We start from the raw sequence: 8,664 nt of genomic DNA on the forward strand, positions 1-8,664 counted from the left end.
AATCAAACAATACAACACCCTGCCTAAAGAATTTGTGTGGGTTGATGATGTCAGGAAACTTGTAGATATGCTATTGGTGATAGCTGGGGAGGAAAATGCTGGGAACAACAATTTTTACAATGAAAAGGTTGGAATTATGGACATGATAAGCACAAAATTGTCTAATTTTATAGTGAATGACACTAAGGGCATTGGATATCTTATAGAAATTATTAATACTCTACCACCTAAATTTTGGAATATCTCTGAGGGTCGGGGGCTGGTTAATGACATCATAAACAAGCTGCCATTTGAACTACATATTCCAGGCTATCAGTATTGTTGTCCAGGCACAAAACTAGACCATAGAATAAACAGAGGTGATCCTGGTGTTAATCCCCTAGATGCTGCTTGTAGAGACCATGACATAGCATACAACACACATACTGATCTTTACAAGAGACATGTGGCAGACAAAAAATTAGAAGAGGCTGCATTTGGTAGATTTGTAAGCAAAGATGCTTCTTTAAGTGAGAGAATAGCAGCATTGGGGACCACCATAGCTATGAACACCAAACAAAAACTGGGGTGGGGGTTGTGATTATATATATAATAAACCTAGGATGAAGGCCAAGGGTGTTATGTATCAGATACCTTATGCAGGTCTTAAATCTCTTAAAACTATTGATAGTCTTTTAACCAAAAAGCAGCGCAAGAAAAAATCTTGTCTTGCCAAGGGCCATGGTATGAAATTGTTACTTAGTACCCCCCAATTAAAAAAATTGCAGCAATCTAGAAAAAAATTGCATACAGGTGGCTTCATATTTACTATCCCGGCCATCTTAGCAGCTTTGGGGGCTGTTGGGAGCTTGGCTGGGGGATCAGCTGCTATAGCAAAAACAGTAATAGATGCCAAGAAGAATAAGGCAGAATTAGATGAATTGAAGCGCCATAATCTGGCTATGGAAAAACAAGGCAAAGGTGTTAAGAGAGCCATGAATAAGTTTAAAAAAAAAAGAGCCGCTTACAAACCAAGATATTGAAGCTTTAATAAAGCCACTGGACATCAAAAATTTTAGAGGTGTGTACATGTCTGATTCTCTACCAGAACTTCTTCTTCTCTGGCACTACAGCCCATCACAGGCCTTGGCCTCCTTCAGAATCTTCCGCCATCCATCTCTATGCAGCGCCTTCCTTCTCCAACTCCTAACTCCCAGCATACTAAGGTCCTCTTCTACCGAATCAACCCACCTTAAAGGTGGTCTTCCTACTTTTCTCCTGCCCTCCATATGCATAAACGTTATCTTTTTGCACATCGAGTTATCTGGCATTCGGTATATATGTCCTAGCCACCTTAACCGTATTAGTTTAATTTCCTTCACAATATCTATATCTTGGTAGAGTTGATATAGTTCATTATTGTATCTTCTTCTCCAAAATCCGTTTTCACATATAGGGCCATAGATCCTGCGCAGGATCTTCCTTTCAAATCTTCCAATCATTGTCTCAGCATTCTTAGTTATAATCCATGATTCACATCCATACATTAAAATAGGTCTTATTAACGTTTTATATAACTTAACTTTTGTTTTCCTTCTGATATACCGGGACTTCATATGTTTTCCAAGTCCAAAGTAACTTCTATTTGCCATACTTATTCTGTGTTGAATCTCTGTCAGGGAATCTCCTTTTTCTGTTATATACACTCCAAGATATTTAAATTCCTGTACTCTCTCAAAGGAGAGCCCGTTAACTTCAAAATGTGTAGTACTAGTATATACCTTGGTTATTTCCATATATTTTGTTTTAGCAGCATTTACTGCAAGCCCCGTTTTTTGTGCTGCTGTAAGGAGATTAGCTACAGCTTCACGCAGTGCTCTTGTTGTTCTAGCTATTATAACCACATCGTCTGCATATGCCATCATTTGCACTGACTTGTTTATTATAGTTCCTCTAGTGTCTATGCCTGATTCTCTGACAGCCTTTTCTAGTGCAATATTGAATAGCATACATGACAGGGCATCTCCTTGACGCAATCCTTGTTTTGTTTCGAATTCTTGAGATAGCTGATTTCTTATTTGTAGTCTACATCGCACTTTTTTTAGAGTCTCTTCTACTAGATTTACTAATTTCTGTGGGATGTTAAATTCCCTCATGACTTCAATCAGCTCGTTCCTTCGTATGGTATCATACGCAGATTTAAAATCTATATAAAGGTGATATGTATTTATTCCAAATTCTTTTGTCTTTGCGCATATCTGTCGAATTGTATGTATGTGGTCTGAGGTCGATTTTCCCTCTCTAAAGCCACATTGGTAGTCTCCTATTATTTTATTTACATACGGTGAGAGCCTTTGGAAAAGTATATTAGAGAGAATTTTGTAGCCGGTGTTAAGTTTGCTGATGCCTCTATAGTTTTCTGTTTGTAGGCGATCCCCTTTCTTATATATGGGGTATATTATACCTTCTTCCCATTGTAATGGGATTTCTTCATCCTTCCATATTTTGTCTAGTAGATTTTGAATGCTTCTCAAGAAGTCCCTTCCGTGAAGTTTCATCATCTCTGCTGTTATTTTGTCAGATCCTGGCGCTCTATTGTTTTTCAGCTTCTCAATGGCACTCTTAACTTCTTCAAGGCTAGGTCCCTGCTTTTCCTGTTCATTAAGCTGGGGATTTGTTACATTCTGATCTTCTTCCGTATGCTGATTCTGTTCTTGCTCCATTCCGCTTCCATTCTGGTTTTGTTCATTCAAAAGTTCATTAAAATGTTCCTGCCATCTAATTAAAATATCCTGGTCATTACTTAACAGTCGTCCGTCTTTATCCTTACATATATATGCTCCAGTTTGGAATCCTCTCATTTCATTGACAGTTCTATAGAATCTTCTACTCTCTCGTTTTCCATTAAATGATTCCACTTGTCTCATTTTACTTTCCACACTCTCTTTTTTCTTTCTCTTGTGTATTTTCTTTTCCTTCCTTCTCAGTTCTCTATATACTTCTAGCTTTGCTCTTGTAAAATAACTTTGTACCATATTTCTGTATGCTTCATTTTTCTGCTTGGTTATCTCCTTGCACTCCTCGTCAAACCATTCATTACGGTTTTGTTTCTTCATTTCCCCTATTTCCTCATCTGCTACTTTTATTATTACATCTCGTATTTTGCACCACTCTTCATTGGGATTAGTGTTGTTCACGCTATCTTCCAGGTTTTTCAGTCTGTCAGTAATCATTTGCTGATATGTTTTCTTTCTGTCTTTTTCCTTCAATTTATATATATCATATTTTGTGATTTTACTTTCTTGCCTTTCGTGTATACATGATATTCTGTTCTTGATCTTAGTAATCACCAGGTAGTGATCTGTGTCTACATTTGCTCCCCTAAAACTACGTACATCTAAAATACTTGATTTGTGTTTACTATCTAAAATTACATGGTCTATCTGGTTACTTGATCTCCCATCTGGAGTTCTCCATGTTGCTTTATGTATATCTTTGTGAGGATAAAAGGTGCCTGCTATGATCATTTGATGCCTATTTGCAAAATCAATCAGTTTTATTCCATTATTGTTACTCTCATGGTGCAGGCTATGAGATCCTATCACAGGTTTAGCCCAGATTTCCCTGCCTACCTTTGCATTAAAATCTCCAAGAATTATTTTGATATCATATTGGGGGCATGAATCGTAAACCCTCTCCAATTTATCATAGAAAGCATCCTTTTCTTTCTCAGATTTATCCTCTGTTGGTGCGTGGGTTGTTATCAAGCTGTAGTTATGGAACTTTCCCCTAACTCTTAAAATGCAGGTTCTATCATCTATTGCCTTAAAATCCATTACAAGATTTTTCATCTTCTTCTTTATTAAAAAACCTGTTCCAAACTCATGTTTTTCTCCACAGCTATAATATATTACTGTGTCTTTCTGCTCCAACACATCCTTCCCAGTCCACCTAATTTCCTGTAATGCAAGAATATCAAGCTTGTATTTATTAAACTCTTCGGTAAGGTTTCTTAGGGCTCCAGTTCTGTATAGAGATAATACGTTCCATGATCCTACTCTCATAACCTTATTCTTGCCAGTTCGTCTTACATATTCCAGTCCGGCTCTCTGATTTGAAGGCTTCTCAACAATAGGTGCTTTTACTGGGTAGAATGGTCAGTCCCACGCCAAACCCCCAAGCTTGGGGGACCAGGATTTTTATTTGGGGTTTACTCCCCTAGGGAGGCTGGCTTCACCATGCCTAAAGAGTCCTCCCTACCCTTGGTTTTCTGTTAGGGTTTCCTTCCCTTAGCCTTTGGGGATCCCTCCCCTCCCTGCAAGGCAGCAGGGGCAGTGCTTATTTAATGGCGGCACTTTCTCGCCATGACACAGTGCTATCAAAAGGGCTTTTCTGGGTTTTTATTGAGGATGGTCCTGCCAAAAACCAACCTCTCCCAGACCCTGATAGCACTGCCGCCTCGGTCCGGGACTGCTTATTCGGCACTGCCTTATTCGCAGCTAACCATCATATCTGATGGCCGTTCGCTATCCGCCACCTGCGACCCGCCCAGTTGCTGAGGCTCGCCTCGGAAAAAAAACTCATATGAGCTCCTACCGCTGGGCTTTACCAGAACAACCACTCAAAAAAGAGTGTGGCATAGTTAAATTGGATAAGTACAAAAATCAGGGCACTCACTGGATCTGTTATCTTAAATATTTAAAAGATGAGGCATTTGTGTTTGATTCATTTGGAGGTATTCCACCTGAAAATTTAGTAAAATATCTAAAATCAACTAATCTTTATTACAATAATGCCCGTGTTCAAAATTTCAAAGATGATAATTGTGGACATCTGTGTTTATCTGTTCTTAGATATCTGTCTCAAATAAATAAACCATCAATTGAAGATTTTCAAAAAGCCTTGTGGTATCTGAAACATCATGGGGTATTCCATCTCACCAGCCAAAATTCAATATTGAAACTTAGATTACATGATGATATAGTGTATCCCAAAACAATAGCTCTCAGAGCATTTTATGGCATGTACTTCATCCCTAATATTACACACCACAACAACACAATTGCAGTTGGTGATCAAAAAATTGTCATCACTCCAGGGCAGTATAATCTGTCTACTTTAAATGCTCAGTTACCCAGAGGTATAGTGTTAACTCAAAATTCTGTCACTCACAGAGTAGAAATTGTGTCTGCTACAGAAACAGTGGATCTGGGTACTATAGGAGAGCTGTTAGGCTTTGAGAACAACACAAAACTTGAACCAGCCATCAAACACACTGCTATTAATATACCTAAATTCTTAGCCATAGAGACTCTGAATATTCACTGTAATGTGGCCGAGGGTATGATCACCAAATCAAATGCCATAGGCACTCACAAACAAACTGGCATCATTGCAACATTCAAACCTAACTCTGAATTTATGGAGCCAATCATCTACACTCCATCCCCAACATTATATTTTCCTGTGTGTCATAATAGAATAGATTACATTGAGTTCATGGTCACTAATGAAAAAGAAGAATTAGTTGATTTTGCTGGAGCCACAACAACTGCAATCATAGAGATTAATATTTAAATAAAAATACATACAAAAAAATATGGAAAATATTGAGAGTTATGAGCTACAATCATTCCCCCCAAACAGGAGGACCTTTGCAAATTTAAATCAACCCAACACAGAGATTGAGGTTGATCTTGATGTAGGGGATGGCTTTATACACCCTCACAGAGCAGATCTATACATCAAATTTGATGTTGTAAAGCTCGATGGTACAGATTATCCTGCAAATTCAAATATAACATTGGTAGACAATTTTGTGCCACATCTGTTCTCTGAAATTGAGATCAGAAAACATTGTGTTGTTATAAACAGAGTGGATTACCCCGGCATTACCTCTACAGCTTTGGCCACACTAAAATTATCCAAGACCGAGGCATCATACTACAAAATAGGTGGATTTGAGGCTGGTGATAAAATAATATCTAAAAGCCACACAGTGTTGTTTCCTATGCGCCTATTGCCAGGATTCTTCTCAGATTACAAAGATATTATGTGGAAGGGTGGTTTAAGAATCACATTTAGAAGAGCTGAAAATGATAATAATGCTTTGATGAGGTACAGTACATTAAATTCCACTGGGGAAGCTCTGCCTAATACCCTACCTGATGAGGGCAAGTGCCTTATTCAGACTATGGAGCTAAGAATGCCAGTTGTTGAATATGAAGCCAGTTATGCTCTTAAATACAAAGCAGATATCCTAAAAAATCCACAGGTGCCTTTACAATTTTATACATATCAATGTGTGCAGAAGCCTGAAACTTGTAGCTATTATGAGTTTGATGCTACAAATTCATTCTCCAGTATACAATATGACATGCCAGATTTTGTGGTGGTACTGTTTCAGACTGGAAGACACAATAATCAGGAAAAAAATTCAAGTAAGTTTGATAGCTGCAACATCAAGAACATATATCTTAAAAATGGCAGAAATGAGGTGTTTCCTAGAGAAAATTATAATTTAAACATGTCCAAGGATGATTTCCTCAAATTATATGAAGCATTTACAGCATACAAAAGGGTCACTACTGGCAATACTGACATGTATTACTCACCAGATGAATTCAAAGCACAGAGACAGATGTTTGTCATCAACACTTCAAAAAGGGAACAAGTTGTGGTTAATGACAGGACAAACATTAAAATTATCTGTGAATTCCATGATACACTCCCTGATGACACCGTATGTAGTGTTATTCTTATAGGTGAAAAATCATATATTTATGATGTAAGAAATGAGAGAGTCACAGAGCAATTCTAGAAGGCCTCTGCATATTACATTGTCTTAGTATTAGATATATATTAGTTGAGCCTGGTGTCCAATTGAACTTAAACCGGAAGTGGACCGAAAATGGACCGGAAATAAACCGGAAGTAAACCGGAAGTGGACCGGAAGTGGACCGGAAGTAAATATGTGTGGGTGTGGGTGTGCGTGGGTGGGTGTGGGTGTATGTGGGTGTGGGTGCTTCTTTGGCTTAGTTTTAACTGTAGCCAAAACAATATCAAGAGGGGTATATTTTTGACGAGCTTATGGACAACAATCTCACAGATGTAGCTTTTGTAAGTGTAGCCAAATCAATCTGAGGGGGCTCATCATTTCACGGGAAATTCCCGAGGGCTTTTTTACAAAAATCTTGGGTTAGACAGAGTAACACACTTGAGCAATAAGCTGATATGGACATCTTGAGCTAGTTTTAAGTGTAACCAAATCTGCCTGAGAGGGGCTCATCATTTATCGCCCCAGTAATAGTACCAATACAACTACTTGGTAGCTTCTGATTAATTATCACCGTGAATGCAACTAAATCTTAAACACCTGCATAAATCATAGCCATGAATTTTAAACGTGGCCCACGGTATTCATCACCATATGTGTGTTACTTGATGTACATTTTGAGCCACTGAGCAGATTCTAATGCACAATAAAGAGAATGATACTCATTTTGGGAAAAGGCGTAGTTACAAAACACACAAATAATTACAAACTATCAAATGTCAAGTATCAAAATGTGTTTTAAACAAATCTGAAAAGAAACATGTTTCAAACGCTTTGTTTAAACATTTGAAATAAACAAAGAAATATGTTTTAAGCGGAGAAAACATGTTGTTTAAAACACTTTGTTTTGATCATACTAACTCTGTTTCCATACAATCCTCCCTGTGAAGTCATTTCCATGTTCGGCTTCGTTGTGAAATGACAAGAGCATTTGGAAATTTAGCAGCAAGCGCCCATACAGATCCTCCTGCCTGCAAATTTCAGAAGGTGAGAGATTATCAAGCTGAGCAAGAGCACACATTTTCCCCTACACTTTTCGTTGTGTTTGCTAATCGGGCTCAGTTTGTACCAAGCCTTTAGAAAAAATAGTATTAGACTCGTTTGTTGTTCCCCTCCACGGAAATCTTTAGTAAAAGGCGAAAGATTTTTGCGTATGAAGGGAAACCAGAGTTGTTTCCAGGCTTTTTTTTCCTTTCGCTTGCTAGCCAAGCTAGCTACCTGTTAGAGGGTTACGCCCTCTGTAAGGGAAGTGTTATTTAGCGATTTTTGTTTGAAAATACGATTGTTGGTCTATGTGTATTTTGAATAAAAGTGGTTGAGTGAAAAAATTTAAATAAAACTGTGCATCGTAAGTTACTGTGTAATTTTATATATTTGAGGCAGGAAAAATATTAAGCCTGTCATGATTGATGTCAGGGTCGTATGGAATATTAGGCGAGTGTGGGATATATATGCGGAAGAGGTTCATCAACATTATATATCTCGAAGCGGTCTCTATCAGGATGATTTGGAGGTAAGGTATTAAGATAAAACGTGAGGAGCAGTGATAACGGAGTATGGTAATAACGGGGTGGAGTGTCGTGAAGAGCATCATAATAGGCTGTATTCTGCAGTAGTGGGTGTTCCTGTGCGACCCGTGAGGTTATGTAGCGGATGCGAAGTGTTTCTAGATGGAACAGGATGTGAGGAAATGTCATCCTGGCATACAATAATCTGGGGGGGGGGGGCTGGTAAGGATATCCTATAGGCAGTGCGAAGAGCTTGTCTTTCTATTATTTGAAGTTTCTCGTAGAAGGATGGTGCTGCAGATATCCAGGCTGTGAAACCATACGTAAGAATTGGACGGAGCA

General features: G+C 38.3%; 1 non-coding gene across 1 annotated transcript; it reads right to left on the minus strand.

Annotated features, from left to right (window-relative positions):
* Window positions 1-7,869: 7,869 nt before the first annotated feature.
* Window positions 7,870-7,987, minus strand: LOC145997798 (U5 spliceosomal RNA). The gene has a single exon (XR_014443189.1). It is a non-coding gene; the product is annotated as a U5 spliceosomal RNA (small nuclear RNA).
* Window positions 7,988-8,664: the final 677 nt, after the last annotated feature.

Source organism: Lepisma saccharinum, chromosome 13 (genome assembly GCF_977018435.1).
Source record: "Lepisma saccharinum chromosome 13, izLepSacc3.1, whole genome shotgun sequence".
NCBI lineage: Eukaryota > Metazoa > Arthropoda > Insecta > Zygentoma > Lepismatidae > Lepisma > Lepisma saccharinum.